At 35.6% G+C, this 17,237-nt stretch overlaps 1 protein-coding gene and 1 non-coding gene across 2 annotated transcripts in view; both read right to left on the bottom strand.

The window, feature by feature from the left end:
- The window catches only part of HTR2C (5-hydroxytryptamine receptor 2C), a 304,472-nt gene that overhangs the window by 257,744 nt on the left and 29,491 nt on the right, over window positions 1-17,237 (bottom strand). The window lies entirely within an intron of this gene.
- LOC138379350 (small nucleolar RNA SNORA35) lies at window positions 7,875-8,002 on the bottom strand. The gene has a single exon (XR_011232116.1). It is a non-coding gene; the product is annotated as a small nucleolar RNA SNORA35 (small nucleolar RNA).

Consider the following 17,237-nt stretch of genomic DNA (forward strand, 5'->3'; position numbering starts at 1 on the left):
ACAAAATTAAAATAAAGAATCTCAATCCTTTTACCACTCTTTATTATCATCATTGAGGTGTACTTTTTATCACTGCAACATTATAATTTGTGAACAACACATGGTTTAAACATTACATTGTGTTGTTTAGAAGAAATGACATGAGAAAAGTTGTTGAATTTTACAATCTTTTAATTTCAAAATATTATTGCTTTGTTCTACCTTGAGAAGTTTAACTGTAACAGTTCTGCTGTTCAGAGAGATTCCTCAATTCATTAATTACAACCACTGATCAATCTTCTATCCCAACGAAATCAATCATGGTGACAGTTGCCACTATGGCCTCCTCCCTGTATTTTCCAAGCATGGAGGAGGACAAGTGAGCACCTGTCTCCTAGATTTTAGATTGAAAATATTACCCAAACAGACCAGGATTCTTTATATTATGGCAGAATACAACCTTCTGAAAAAGGCCTGGAGTGCCCTAATGAACACGTCCATACATGGATCATGTTTTCCTTTAAGAAACAAATTCCTCAAAGAATTTGTCAATGAAATATAGCAATATTTACAACTTAATCATCAGTAAATGGCATTCAAAGTGTTTATTTCACATAGTTTTGTCACATAAATAGAAATCAAAAAATTGGATCAAAATATTTACAGAACTACTTTCTGTAACAAGAGAAGCTACCTATTTTCCCTTTCATAATAAAAATAATGTACCAAATAAAATTTTAATTATGGAAATGCTCAAGCAAAAACAAAACCAGAAATATTAAGGATCATTAAAGATATTCATACATTCTGCGAAACATTACTGAAACAGTTGACAAAGTAAGTATCACATAATGGCCAAAAACATTTTACAAATTATCACTATAAAAGGCATAAAGTTGTGCAAGGATTCCATTTACATCGTATTTGATGTATATGTTTACTAACCTGAAGGCCCTGGTAAAATAACATCTCGTGCCTCTGCATTTCAAAGATGGACAGTGACAGATGTTGTTAAATCCCTATTTGAAGGTATTCAAGCTGACAGACTGCCTTTATGAATTTCTATATTGTGTTGAACTCTCAGGCTATTTTGTTGCCCCCTCCTGAACTTATTTTCGCTACATTGTTCAGGGCATGAGTTGGTTTACATTAGCTCATCTGAGTGGGCACTCCCTGTTTCTAGAACTCTATAAGTAGGTTTATTTGGAAAAATCAGTGAAGCATTCCATTTAATCAGTCATTTCTTTCTAAATTAAACTGACAAATTTATCTATAACTTTGTTATACATTCCAGTAATTTACCCTGAACCACAATGGGTGTAGTTCTAACTTCTTACTGTTCTTTCTGCCCCCAGAAAAGTTGCATAGCTCATCAGAAAGAAAAGGAATACCCACCATCCTGTAGACTTCAACTCAGCTTCCTTTCTTTTTGTTCTTCTGCTAACTCTCCCTTAACTAATCTTGGCTTGTCTTCAATTGCAAATAAATGAAGGCTCACCTCTGCCTTTTTAAAAACAACTTTGCCTTGCCCAGCGTCTTGGCTTTTCAGGTTTTCTAAGGCTGGTTCCCTCCTCCCATGACCCCTTGCAATGGCTCTGTAAGGTGTCACTGATCTCTAGAAGTTCTGGAATGAGGCCTAAAATTTGGATAATGCTCTTAATTTGCCATAACAATGATTAAGCACAAACACGCGCGTACACACACACACACACACACACACACAATGAGTAAAGGTTGGAATTGTGTTTGTCTCTAGACCCTCAAATAATTGGGCTCATTTTCAAGAGAAATAATCTACTTTCAAATTTGGTCTTTATTTTACTAATACACTTATTCAGAGATGTCTGCAACTTAATATTTCAGCACATTGTCAAGCGATTCCACATGCTTTTTGCTTTTCCTCTTCCTATTTCTCCCTTCTTAGTCACAAGTTTTCAAAGTTTTTTTTTTTTTTTTTTTTTTTGAGACAGAGTCTCACTCTGTTGCCCAGGCTAGAGTGAGTGCCGTGGCGTCAGCCTAGCTCACAGCAACCTCAGACTCCTGGGCTCAAGGGATCCTCCTGTCTCAGCCTCCCGAGTAGCTGGGACTACAGGCATGCACCACCATGCCCGGCTAATTTTTTCTATATGTATTTTTAGCTGTCCATATAATTTCTTTCTATTTTTAGTAGAGGTGGGGTCTCGCTCTTGCTCAGGCTGGTCTCGAACTCCTGAGCTCAAACGATCCGCCCACCTCGGCCTCCCAGAGTGCTAGGATTACAGGCGTGAGCCACCGCGCCCGGCCAAGTTTTCAAAGTTTTAAGTGCTTTATAAATTGAGGGGCCAGAATATTCTAATATGACTGACAGAATAAAACAAAGATTGATTTACAATTCTGGTACAGTGAACTTGAAAAGACAGATTCTCAATCATTTATTTACAACTCTATTTCTAGGTCCCATCAGTTTTCAGATGTTCGTATCTCTGATTTAATACTATATGTAGTTACCTCAGTACATTTACAGATTTAAATGTACAGGAGTATGTATTTCTGGAAAAAAATACTGAAAGTTTAAAAATTTCAATGGGACTTTGGAAAGCTAGTAGAAATTTCTGAATACCTGGAATTCACTTTTTAAATTATTATTAGTAAAAGGTACAGACTAAGAATATTTTCCTGAAACAACGCCACTTTTCCTGCCAATGTCTAACCACACCAAAAGTAAGAGGAAACTCCTTGTAGCAATGTTCACAAGCACTCTTTGTATAAAAGTGCAATATGGGGAAAATAAATACCCTTAGATTTAAATTTCAATCATTTGCTTTCCTTGTAGCATTCATTTATGATTAAACATCTATATATTGCCCCTATTTTTTATGTCTACTTTTCATTCAACGAGTCTTTATAAAATCTTGAATTCTCTCCATCTCATCCCCTACCAGTAGCTCCATGACTACTTATATCAATATGAAAAGCAAACACTAGTCAGAGGCAGACTTCCAGCTGGATTTAAATATATCGTGGCACTTTTACCAAAAAAAGTCTGTCTCTGTTTTTTGATAAGCGACAAAGGTAAAAGAACTAAGTATTGACTTAAACATTGCTTACATTTGATCTTGTATTTTGCATCTACTATATTAAGAAGTCCCCAGATTTATTTATGGATAAACATATAGCTACTTTGGTCATACCACAAGTACAGAATAAATAACAGACATGCAAAAATAATTTTCTTTTGCTCCTCAGATTCCTTTCAGGCTAGATCTATCTGTAATTTCTCCAGTAAATGGAGGGGAGCATTTTTGAATATTATAAAAAGTGATGTATAATCCATTCTGACATTTTAGGGCCACTTTCCCCGCTCCCTACCATAGGAAAACCTGCCCAGGGAAGTGGGCCTACAGACTTGAACCAGCTGGATTCACAGAAGACATCTCAGTTTCTTTGAGTTGGTAGAGTTCCTTGCTGTTCAGTTGCTACAACTTCACTTCGTAGAGCATGATCCCTCCTGTTAGGTGATTACACTGAGAACAAGAGCAAGACTCCTGAGACTAGGGTGGTAAAACAAATGGGGAACTAGTTTCAGTTGTGAGAAGGGACAAATGAGACCAGTGCACAGCATTCATGCTTCCCAGCTGAGTTGGCTGTAGCTTCAGTTATCTGTAGCATAATGGCAGTTTTCATGGTCTGAAAACACACGATGCCAGCTTCTCCTGGCAGAATCCCCTACCATTATGGGGTTGTGTCACTATCACAGAGAATGAAAATATGGTCCTAATCCAGTTGGGAAATAAAAGGTATTTGCAAGGAGAATTTTCTATTCAATTTAACACAGCAAATATTTGTTGGTTTGGGGTCATTTACCTGCAGAAATGTTTTTTGATATAGAAGCACATGATCCCAAACTGGCTACAACTGTGTCACTGGAAATATTGGTCACAAAAGTGATTGCCGTAAAAGTTAGAGCAGCAAAGGAACTTACAAGATCATGTACGTAGTTCTTAGTGGAATGCTTTGCACAAAGTAATCTTACCATAAAATACTTTTGAATGGATGAATCCAGTTCAATCCCTCATTTTACAAGTGAAGAAACCAAAGCCAAAGGGAAGAGTGATTTAATTAATGACATAAAATTATTCAGTGGCAGAGCCAGGACTAGAGACCAGAATTTCTGAGTCCTTAGCTATTATTCTTTCCACCACAGCCTTCTTTGTACTCAGTCATTTCTACTGTTGATTGATCAACTGTGGACTATATTCATCTCCATCCCTATAACTGACCATGTGACCTCATGCCTACAATGTTTTTTAGTACAGCAACTTCATTAAACTATCGTTAACCACACTAGTCCACGTCCATTTATCTCTTCTCTGAATTTTCACAGTGCGTACTGGCTGTACCACAAATTGAGGCTTTTAATACAAAAAATTGTGGATTATTCTGCAATAATTTTATGTATATATCTTGTGTAATTAATAAGTTTTGTATGCTCCTCCAGGTAAGGGACCTTTGTTTACAGTTCTTTAGGTATGTCAGCATGTAACACTTAGGTTTATATATGGGTGCATCAGAATGAGCATGTAACTTAGCATCCGAATTAGGACACTTTTGAGAGTCAAAAAATTATTATTGATATATATATACGCAATAAGTATAAACTGTGACTTACCTGCAAAACCTATTAATAGAATGTATGGTTGTCCTAAGAGCAATTGACTTGCTCAATGAGTTAAATTAGAATCATTCCATTGGTGATTGTACAATTGTCCAACTATGGGATGTTATTTACAATTTACCCGTTATGATGAGTGGGATTATTTCTAAAACAGTAAACACTGAAAAATCATGGTAAATTATGGAATTCTATTTACTGACCTTTTATATGTAGGTGTAATTTGTTTAAAAGTTATTATGCATATTTCCACAAAGTATTCATTTGTTGCCTTACTTTTTAAAGCTGTAAGGATAAAGTTAAATGCAAAATGTTTGTTGGCCCAGTTTTAATCATTCCAATACTGAAAATATGGCTGAGAGTGAAAAAATTGGCATTCTCTCTAATGCCTTCCTGATGGTAACATATGAAATCTGATGGCTTTCTACATGGGGTAGGTGAGGGGGAGGATGCTGTTGGGACTTAAAGATAAAAAGGGGCAAATTTGAAGTTTAAAAATAGGTTTAAATTCAAATGCCCTATTCAGAAGGTATAAAGGTATGAAGACACATATCATTATTTTTAATTTTGGTTAAGTTATGGAAAAATTAGTGCAGGCAACAAGTTTATGATAAATTCATATATAACTAATGACTAAAATTTTATAGCATTTACCTGCCATCATACTATCTCCCTCTCAAGGGAGAGATGATGCTATTGAACATATTAACTTAATGAAATATATCTTTACATTGATTTGTTAAGAAATAATCAAATAAGTTTCTCTTGAGATGATTTTCATGACATCAAAGTAATATATATATTTTATGTTCAAATATGTACCAAAAGTTCAGAAATCCTAGACAGAATAGTCTATAAATTTAATTTTTTAATATTGCTAAATTAGAGGTTGAATGATAAAAATACCCTGCAGCAGAATGAATTTTAAGCACTGGAATAATGGCACTTACACTATCTGCTCCAGATAGAAATTTGCTGTTTTGACAGTAACAAAGGACAAATAAGCAGTACAGATACTTCAAGCTGGCAAGTAAATGCAACAAGAGAAGAAGCATTTCTTAGCCAAATTGCTTGTTTTTCTGTTGAATACTACATTCTGTACTAAATAACACTTCATTCAACTACAGGCAGATGTTTGTATCAAAGAGAATTCATAGTCTTTATCACAAAAACTGTTTTATATTATGAGAAAATCTAAACAATCATACTGTTCCATCCTCCCTGTTTCAAATGAAACTAAAGTACACCAGCAAAAAAATAAATAAATAAATAAAAGCAAAAATAATTACAAGGGAAATAGAATAGCAGGATGCCCTTAGAAATAAATGCTGAGACAAAGAAATTATGTTGACAGATTCTCACCTACCCACACGGACCTCTAAGACAAGCCCCGACACTATATTATTTTAAGAAATTAAGTTTTGAAAATCTTTTTAAAAGACTGCCTTCTCACATCTTGTTATCAGTGGAATATTTATGTTTATGGCTGGGGAGTAGGGAGATATTCACATAGCACTCATTCTGCATTAAAATAATAAAGGGAAAATAATAAAACTGTATATCATTATACACAATCATTTGCAAGGTTAATAGGCCATGTGAGCACTCTACCTTGCCATATTTCTAAGGAAAAAGATACTTATTTTCATTTCAAAAGGAGGCAAGCCTTTGGAACCTTAAGACGTGGAGGTTTATATAAAGGCACATGCCCATCTTCTACTCCCATTTCATATCACCTACATACTTCCTTTTATCTTTGGTTCAATAACAAATAAAGGTGATCATTGAAAGAACAATAATTTAAAAAATATATACTGAAATGCTATATAGAGAAGTCATTATCTTTATTCTCACCAATTGTCAGGAAAAATGGGTCATTTTTTTACTGGATTGTATATATCAATCAATGTGTATTTATTTAGATATATACTTTTCACTGATCTATTTTGTCTCAATTGTTTGAAAATAATAATATTATAAATGACATGCAAGTTGTATACATTCTCTTACAATGTTGACCTAATTCTCAGAACACAAATATGACCTGGGGTTAAACTTATGAGCCCCATGTCCTTTCTGGCATAGGATCCCTAAAGACATTTCCTAGGCAAGTTTACCACCCAGAATGTTAACACAAGACTCATGTGAGATCTTCCTTCAAAATAATTATTTTTCACTTAAACAACTTATCATGGATTCATCTTTCACAAACTAATCTTTTCTAGATTTTAAATGTTTTCAGTCTATATTTTATTTACCACATAGAACAGTGGTTTATATGGTGCTAAAACTATTGCATTCAATTTTCTAGAGCTTTCTTCTAGTTCTGGTTGCAAAAATTAATGACTGACTTCATAGATAACTTACATGAATTTAACCAACAATAATTGTTTATTGAACTCCGACTTTATGAAAGGCACTGGGCTAGATCCTGCAGTAAGTAGTAAGATGTATGAGAAGACAGACTTCCTGCTTTCAAAGAGTTTGCCAATTAGCTGATAAATTAACAAGGTAAATGAATTAAAAAAATGGAAAATTGATCATTGCCAGACTGTGTGGTAAAGGGAGAGATTAGTGGGGACTTGAGTATTTGAAGGTATTCTTTTTTTTAATGGATTTTTTTCTTTTTCTTTTTTATTTCAGCATCTAAGGTATTCTGAAGGAAAGAAGGGCCAGGATTGAACCTTGAGTGTAGCTCTAACTAGTATGAAAGAACTGGAAAGAAAATTCTGTCAGCTCTAGGTCTAAGCCTCCTGTTTATATAAAAGGAATTAAAAGGCTGGAGAAGGCTAGTTTGTCAAGAAGCTAGTAGGAATGTCGGGCAGATACATGGGAGCCAACATCTGCAAGGTAATCATAATCTCATTTTCACCACATCAAAAAGAGAAAGCCCTTATCTCTCTGTTCTACTGACACTTAATGAGCAATTTGCCAGGCAAACTAAATGGGTTTCTCTTGTTATGTAATCACGGTGACAATCTTAGATCATTCCAGCAGTGTTGATCTTACTTTATGGACTAGAACACTGTGTCTAAGAGGGGTTAATGTAAATTGCTCAGAGTTTTACAGCTAGTAATGATGATAATAATGTAATAATGTAATAATGAGGGTAACATTTACTGACTACCTGCTATTAACCTGGTATGGACATAGTCAGCCTTTTTTAGTAATAGCAGTCACTGAGCTGCTTCGTTCGTCTCTCCACTCCCTCATTTTTCTTAGGCAGGGTCACAGGACCCAGAAGAGATGTACCCACCTGGATGCAGGAGTAGTCCACAGTGTGACCCTCCCAGCTTTCAGGGGGATTTGCTTTTGCACTGCTCGATGCCCAATTGGTCAAGAAGGAGCCCAATGGGTCACTTGCCAGTGCTGTAGACAACAGAGCTGGGGTTCGGACCCTGTGCTCTGTGCAGAGGAACAAACTTGGAGGAAGGATGGGTAGTAGACCAGAAACATCTCAGAACCCACTGCCTCATTCACTCAGTATGACAACTGCACACGTGGGTCAACTTCAGGGGAAGGAAGTGTGAGTTTAGAATCAGGTAGGTCTGGGTTCAGAATCCCAGCTTTGTCACTGGCTAGCTGTGGGACTTTGGTAAACTCATTCAAGCCCTTGTGGCCTTTGTTTGCTTGTATTAAATGGGATCGATAATAACTACTTCATTGATGGTTGTGAGAATTAGAAAGAAGAACTTGCAAAGAATCCAGTCCAGTACCTGACATTAGTTGTTGTTCAATAAATAATAGCTATTGTCATAACTAAATATCCCCTCACTTGCCAATGGCAATTCTCTTTTTGAAATTTACATTTGTGAAGAACCTGGTTAAAATTATTTGGAATTTTTTTTAGTTAATAATTCTACACCTTTCTATTCTTCTTATAGTTTCCCCTTATAAAAGCAAACTTGCTTTATACCTAATTGTTTACATTGGCTTATATGTCGAATGACTATTTTAAATTGCCTAATATTTCCTGTTGAGAATTTGTAGATTATTATCCTTGAATTATGTGAAAGACAATGACACATCTTTCCTGTGCATCTGGAAGAAACTCACATTCTCCCAAATGTACAAAACAGAAAACTGTCCATTTGATGGAGCTCCCATTTTTTCTCTTGGTTATGATTGAGAATATGCCACTTCAAGCAGCCACTGGCAAATAATCATTACTTCTTTCTCCATTTTTTGCTTCATTAAGTCAGCAAATATTCATTGATAAAATTTTATGAACCAAGCACTACTCTAAATTAGCAGTGTTCTCATCAAAGCAAGCCTTTCTCTATACCCTTTCTACTTTTTCCCTAGCCTGGTATGCTGCCTTACCAAATGATTCCCATTTGGGTGCTCAGCCATCCTCAAATTCTAAGAATAGTCTGGCCTCAAGTGCACAGAACTGGATTAATTGTAACCCTTGGTGTGTGAATCACCATTATCATCTCTCCGCACGTGGCTCCATGGATATAATTAATTAATTATATACTAAAACAATACATTGTATACACACTGTGAATCTTCAATTTTAGGAGATAGTGCCAACTTTTCCCTAAGTAGTTGTACAAATTTATACTCCTGCCGGCAATGTATGAGAGATCCAGTTGGTTCACATTCCCATAAAGGCTTGGTTCTTTCAAACTTTTTAAATTGTATAAATATAATGGGTATAAAATATTCCATTTCTTTCTTGCCTGCCTTCCCTATATGAGGAAGTTTTATTCCCAAAGTTTAGGTTTGGAACTTTTCCCAAACACTTGAAACAGAATGGAATCAAATACCAGAACTTTCTCAGCAAAATGAGAACTATAGGTGATATTGTAGGGCTAAAGATTTTAACAAATGAGGAGGAGAAAAACAATGTAAAAGTAAGTATTACCCAATGTAAGGGTAGGGAAAAAAGTGTACTCTAGTAATCAAAGTGCATAGGCTTTTCTGTGACTCATAAAAGGACATATTTTTCCTGCCCAAGATTCTAGAATAATAGTAAATTGAAGGGAAAATATGAATTAACCCTTTTTTCTGTTTTTCAATGAAGGAGAACTATTTCCAAACTATCGGGTAACCAGTTAGAATATAGACACTTTCTAGAATGTGCAGATTATGATAGATATAAATACAAAAAACGGAAAATAACATGACTAATTGTTTATTGGTTATGGGTTTTAATAGTTTACATTTCCTTTAGAAGACCATTCATTTATGAAGTGGTGGTCCCATCTAATTCATCATTCAGAACAATACATGTTCATCAGTCCGTAGTACTGAAAAACAGTTGCAGTTCTCCAAAGAATTGTTTTACATGTAAGTATGATTACAGCGGCCTTAATCCTAAATTATAATATCACTTTCAATATGCATACACATCAAAATGCAATGTTGTAGTAGAGATAATTCACCTACAAGAAATTCAGCCAAGGTTTTTACTTTATTAATGGCTGTCATTCTAACTCTACCTTTGGTGATGTGCCACTATTCTAATTATGTCTAACCATGTCCCAATAAAATTATGTACTTGCCTAATACCAATTGCAACAAATATCATTCAATGCCCTTTGTTTGGAGGACGGACATTTAAGAGGAGCATGTCTAAACAAACAACAGTTCCTTGATATGAAGATATCAAAAATAAAAGACTCCTGTCTTTCTTAGACATAAAATAGATTATACTTAAATACTGCTCCTAAAAAGGAGAGCAAATTCGCATTATTTAAATATTTACATCAATTTTTTTATGTATCAGGCATTAGAGAAACATCTCTGCTGAAAAGTAACTACTAGCCTTATAAAATCTTGATATTGTAGGTCATGACTAATTGATTCAGATCAGTGAACTAAAATTGTTTTGGGAATCCAATAGGCATTCAAATTTTGACCTTCATTCTTCAATGCTATGAGGGTGAGTTACTGGGCAATGCACTCTTCAAGAAGCAGATTTATAAGCTTTACTTTCGGATCCTATGATCTAATGATAAAGTACTCGATCATGGTGAATACAGATTTTTTCTCAAGATAATTATGTTTGACAAAAAACCAAAATGTCTCTCTTTTGCTTGCTTATACTAGATCCTTGTCAAAAAATTATTTGGTCAACCAGCAGATATATATGGAGTGGCTACCATGTACTAATGTGAGGAACTTAATAGGGCATAAAAAGAAAAATAGACTGCTTAATGAGATGGAAGAGATAAGATGGAAAATGGGCATATAATTCACCACAACTGATGAGTGCACTTCCTGAAGGATCTTCCACTGAAATGCAGGCTTTATTGATTCCTCACCTCTTTGTACATGTATAATACTCATTAGTTAGAGCACACTGTTATACCTTTTTTTTTTGTTTTATGTTCATTAATCTTTTTTCACCAATAAGATTATGAGTGAGCAGTCAGACATCTTGGCCAACATTTATCTGCAACCCCACTAATACCAGGCATAGTGCTGATCACATAAAACCTCCCCATAATTACCTTAGTTGATTAATCTAATATTCAAGGATATAGTATCCAGATATCTTAGTCTGCTCATTCTTTATAGAAACCAATTGAAGAAAGGAAAAAAGATGACATTCAATGTATCAACATCAACTACTAGTTCTGGACTATTCTATCAGTCAGATGTTTATAGCAAATTGTGTGAAAACTTCTGAATAATTTAGAGCAATAAACAGCATCCTTTCCTCTGTGACAGGGTATTTTCTTCATTGCAGGGGTATGTTCATTGCAGTGTTTTGCTTTTTAAAAACTAGGTTACATCATTTTTAGTTCTAATGCAAACTTAATGCATTATCTATTAATATGAAGAGTTAAAAATAATGATCTTGGATTTATATAATTTTCCCAAAAAATAAACTGAGAACTTTATGTTCTCTGGGACATGATATCATAAAGTATAATGGAGACACAGCTGCTGGATCTGTATTTTGCCAGCTACTACTATCCAAATTGCCACTGACCTTCCCCTGAAGGCTTTAGAGAGCCTTGCTAGCCTTTTCTCTTCCTCTAATTCAGTGAACATCTCTTCTCACAGGTATAACTTTGCCATAGGGAATCTCAATCAGTGAATTGTGAGAGAGGAATAAAAAAATTATTCTTGAATGTCGGAATTCAAAGCTCAATAGCAATGACACCAAGGAGAATTACCTAGGAACAGGTTATGGATTATAATGCAGGGTACACAGAAACTAGATACAAATCATATGAATTCCTTCTATTTCATTTGCTTTGGTGCCTCCCTTGGGAATCTAACATATAAATCAATTCCCTAAACCTGTGAATACTGAGAAGGGATGAACTCAATTCAACTTTTCCCAAAAAATTGTCTAGATAGTAGATAGGGTTTTAAATGGATTATCAGTTTTTAAAAGTTGTAACCTGGAAAAACTTTCACCACACCCGTGTCCCAAACACCTGAAAACTACCCAAGCATGGCATGACTCTGTAGCCACCTGGCGGTAGGAGATGTTTGTTACAGGTGTAATAATGGGAGAGCGCAATACCAAAACATCAACACTATGGGACAAAGATGAGAGATGCAGTCGCATATTTCTAAGCACTTACAGGAGTTCCCCTTTGGAAGAGCTACTATAAATATGATCAAACCCCCCTAATCAGCACCTGCCTCTTGCCATCTTCTCCATGTTGCTCTCCCCTCACCTATCTCACCTTATCTCCTATTACTGAGTATAACCCATTAAGGTCACAAGCCCTATTGGCCCTGTCTTATGCAATGCTCATTGTTGTCTAAGCTTCTCAAGAGGCTCTCCCCACCCCAACACACATTTTGAAATACTCTTCCCTCCAAATTCTAAATTCAACTCTGTCTTCAATGTTGATTTCAGGAGCCACTTCTTACCCCTCCATTACAACACAAGCTAGTCTTACCCTTTCTTCATTTATTTTCCCCTCATTGGCCTTACGGCTTTCTTTCCCTGAGCTATCTTTTCAATGACAAGCTCTCAAATACACATTTTCCCCATAGAATTATTCACTTTACAAATGTATTTCCTAGCTCTGCCTTTATTTGAAAAATTTGGAAAGGACCCTAAAATATCAGGTTTATTTAGCATGCTAGAGATACTTGGTCATTTTTCCCCCTTTTAGAATCAGAATTTACTGTTGGCCAATAACATAAAGATCTGTTTGTAAACTGAAAATTTGGCTTGTGCTTTAAAGGCATGAGGAGTGCCAGAAGTCATCAAAACAAATTTTAAATGAAGAGCAGCACCAAGGAGCAAACAATGTAAGGAAGCAGTGCTGCATTTAAATGTTAGCACATCAAGTACCAAAATCAATTTTAAATATAATTTTAAAAAATAAAGTGTAATAAAGACTAATTCATTTGTGCATCTAGGAGAACATGATGTGTTCTGTTAAAATGAATTTGCAGAGATAAGTACATATCCAATTTAAAGGAAGCTTTCTTTGCAGAAATCTAAAGATATAAAAGTGATAAATAATAATGGAAATGAGTCATTGATTCACTCTTTCATCCAATATTTATTGAACACATTTGTTAAGGACTTCTGTACTATTGATAAACATTGTTTCAACTATTAAAAGACAAGTTGTTTTTTTTTTTTTTTTTTTTTTTTTTTTGAGACAGAGTCTCACTCTGTTGCCCAGGCTACAGTGAGTGCCGTGGCGTCAGCCTAGCTCACAGCAACCTCAAACTCCTGAGCTCAAGGGATCCTCCTGTCTCAGCCTCCCGAGTAGCTGGGACTACAGGCATGCGCCACCATGCCCGGCTAATTTTTTCTATATATATTTTTAGCTGTCCATATAATTTCTTTCTATTTTTAGTAGAGATGGGGTCTCGCTCTTGCTCAGGCTGGTCTCGAACTCCTGAGCTCAAACGATCCGCCCACCTCGGCCTCCCAGAGTGCTAGGATTACAGGCGTGAGCCACCGCGCCCGGCCAAAAGACAAGTTTTGAACTGGGATACAAATGAATGAGTTAGACTATTTTAATAGCATTAGGAGTAATACCAGTTTGTCAAATACAGAAATATTAAAAAATTATATAAGTCCTCAAAGAGACAAATTATAGGAAGATAGGAAAAGGAAGTTGTAGATGGGGTAGAAAAAACTCAGAAACTTTGAAGTATGTTCTGAGTATTTCAGCCATAAACTCTTTTAACTTCTTGATTGCAGTCACTTTTACCAAAGTCATTTTCTCATCAAACATTGTTTTCAGAAGATAAAGGTCAAGTTCATTACCCAGGGGCATGCCACTAAATAGCTGAAAGTATCAATATACATTGTCTTATTTGTTCTTTTTGAAAATAAAAAGCATCCTTCAAGGGAAAATTTATAGGGTTTTGACATTTACTAAGTGGCTTGCATATGCTGGAAACTTTAAGTGGGTCATTTAATGTAATTTCTCTGACAAACTTACATTATGCTGACTTCCACGTTATGCTTGAGGTAAGTAAGATTTAGAGGAGCTAAGTAAATGGCAATTATTACAATGACAATAATAGTAAGAAAACAATAGTTGACATCTGTTTAGCATCTGTTATGTGTTAGATACTTAATTGCCAGATTGACACACTGGCAGTTTTTCTTAGCAAGTCCATAGGACTCAGGGGACTTTGAATAACTCAGATAAGCCCTCTAGACCTCATATGTTAAGTATGGGTAATAATAACCACTTTCAGCAGAATGTAGTGAAAATTAAAGGAAATAGTTTGTAGAGCACCCAGCATAGTGCCTGGCATTGAGCAGATGCTCAACACATGATTGTTTATGACTATACACAACATTTCTCCTCATTTGGTGGGAAACCTGGTCACAGGTCCTTCCAATGTTTAAAAAAAACCCTATAAATTTATTATGTCTAGATTTGCTATTCTTTCTAATTTTCATTAATAAAACCACGCTGCCTTTTCTCTCATGGTTAGCTGGTATTTAAAAATCACCTAAAATGTTCTGACCAAAACTTGTAGATAATTGCTTTTACTTTTGATTTGATCAAAGCCATAGACAAATCTTTCCTGTACATCTAGAAGGCAAACTAGCATTCCTCCTATTGTGGAAAAGCAGAAACTCTCCATTTGTTCCACCTCCCATTTTGTACCCCTGGGTTACTACTAAAGCCACATCTACTGGTAGATGTATTGGCTATTTGAGGGAAGATCTGGATAAATAAATTAGGCTGGCTTTCTTTTTTTCTTTCTTTCTTTTCTTTTCTTTCTTTCTTTTTCTTTTTGAGACAGAGTCCCACTCTCTTGCCCAGGCTAAAGTGCTGTGGTATCAGCCTAGCTCACAGCAACCTCAAACTCCTGGGCTCAAGCGATCCTCCTGCCTCAGCCTCCCGAGTAGCTGGGACTATAGGTGCGTGCCACCACACCTGGCTAATTTTTTCTATTTTTAGCAGAAATGGGGTTCTCGCTCTTGCTCAGTCTCAAAGAATTCCTGACCTCAAGCAATCCTCCCGCCTCAGCCTCCCAGAGTGCTAGGATTCCAACCCTTTCTTTCTTTGTCTGTTAAATGGTGGTTAAAATTTGCCATTTGTTAGATTGTCGAGAAAATTTTAAAAATTCATGCCTTGTGTATAATAGGTTTTCAGCAAATCTTAATTCACATTCAGCATTCCAATGAAACATACCTCCAAAACAACTGGACAAAGTCCTTTGGAGGGAAGAGGTGGGGATGAGATGGAAAGAGAATTGGAGGAAGAGAGTTCCAAAAAGCATTGGCTTGTGTTAATTTTATACTTGATATTCCATCTTTCATAATGTCAAACTTCATTTTTTGGATAATATTCCATCATTTCACTTTACTGCCACCTCTAGAGAACTAATGAAAACATCTTCTATAAAACCTATAGGCTCATTTTACCTCTCAGCATGTATATCTACTCTATAGCTGATCCTCAAAGTCAGTCAGACACGGAGGCATTTGTAGAGACTATTTTTCAGGTCTTTAATCCTCAGTTCCTAGCTTTCCTTTTTAATCTGCTGTGTACTTTGTAAGAATGGAAAACCGGTTGTTCTGTCTGGCTTTATAATACGTATTCCACATTTCATCAATGAATTTGCAAACCCTGATCGCTTATATAAATGCTTCCAGATAGCTTGCATTTGAGAACAGCTTGCAGTCACTTTCAGAGAGTACTGACCTTTCAAATGCAGTTCTTCCTGCTTTCCTCAATCATTTCAATTCTTTCTCCCTCCCAGTAGACCAGTCCTTTCTTGAAATTCTGAAATGTGGAACTTAATAGCATCCCCCACTGCTCATTCTGCATGCTTATGTGACAACACTATTCACTAAAGTTTAAAACTATTTAAATATGCATTTAAGGGGTCGCCATTTCCTTGCACCTTCTCAACTCAGAAGGGCTTATTTGTCTCATGCCACACTCTGATGCTTTCAGTTCAGAGAACACACTAATGCTGTCGCTTGCCTTTATCTTTGTCTTTCACTTCCCCCCACTTGTCTGTCCAGGAAAGTCTTACTTCTTCAAGTCCCAGCTCAACTGTTATCTTTTCTACAGAGCCTACCCTTGCCCCCATCCCTACTCTAGCCTCTGGCAAAGTTATCCACTGGGACTTTATGCTCTAGCAGTGTGGTTAGCCAACTACAGACTGTTTCTGTATGGCCCACGAGCTAAGAATGGTGTTTATATTTTGATATGGTTGGAAAAAGCAAAAGATAAATAATACATTCTGGTATGTGGAAACTGTAGGAAATTCAAATTTCAGTGTTCATGAAGTTTTATAGGAACCAAGCCCCACCCATTCATTTATGTTGTCTGGGGCTGACCTACAGCTACAATGGCAGAGCTGAGTAGTTGTGACACAGTCCATATGGTCCACAACATTAAAAATATTTATCATCTGGCTTAATACAGAAAAAGTTTGTTGACCCTGGAGTCAACAAATGGAGTTTGTAGCTCCATTACTTTGCTACTCTGAGTGTAGTCCCTGGACACCTGGGAGCTTCTTAGAAACACAGAATCTCAGAGCCCTTCCCAGACCCACTGAATCAGAACCTGCAGCTTAATAGGATCTCCAGACGATTCAACCCACAATAAGGTGTGGAAAACACTAGTCTAGCACTTATCATGCTGTCTTAAAATTGTTTGTCAATCTTTTAACAGATGAAAATTGGAAACATGACCAGTATAATAAAATGTATGAATTATGGCAGACATATGGAATTGAAGATAAATTTTGGTCATTGCAAAATAGCCAAGTATAATTCAGTGGAACAAAAATAAAGTACAATGTAAAATAAAAGCAGAAATAAGAAAGTATAGTTAGCCAGGAGGAAATATGAACTAAAAATTATATCACTCAGTAATGTGTTCATTTAGTAACAACACATTTCAATTACATTCATTTATATATTCAATATATACTCCATATCTCATATATTCAATAATATATTCATTCTATATTATATACATGTGTATATATATTCGATTTTTAGTGTGAAATGTAAGCCCCATTAGCAATAATCCTTAATGCTTTACAAGTTAAACTATAAATCATTTGTCACAAATTTGATTTTTCTTATTTAATAAAGGATAGTAGTTATATAACTTGGTTATCTGAATTCTTTTTTTTATTATTATTCAATACACAGGCATCATTATTTTTATTATTATGCCAT

This window comes from Eulemur rufifrons, chromosome 30 (assembly GCF_041146395.1).
Source record: "Eulemur rufifrons isolate Redbay chromosome 30, OSU_ERuf_1, whole genome shotgun sequence".
In the NCBI taxonomy this organism is placed as follows: Eukaryota; Metazoa; Chordata; class Mammalia; order Primates; family Lemuridae; genus Eulemur; species Eulemur rufifrons.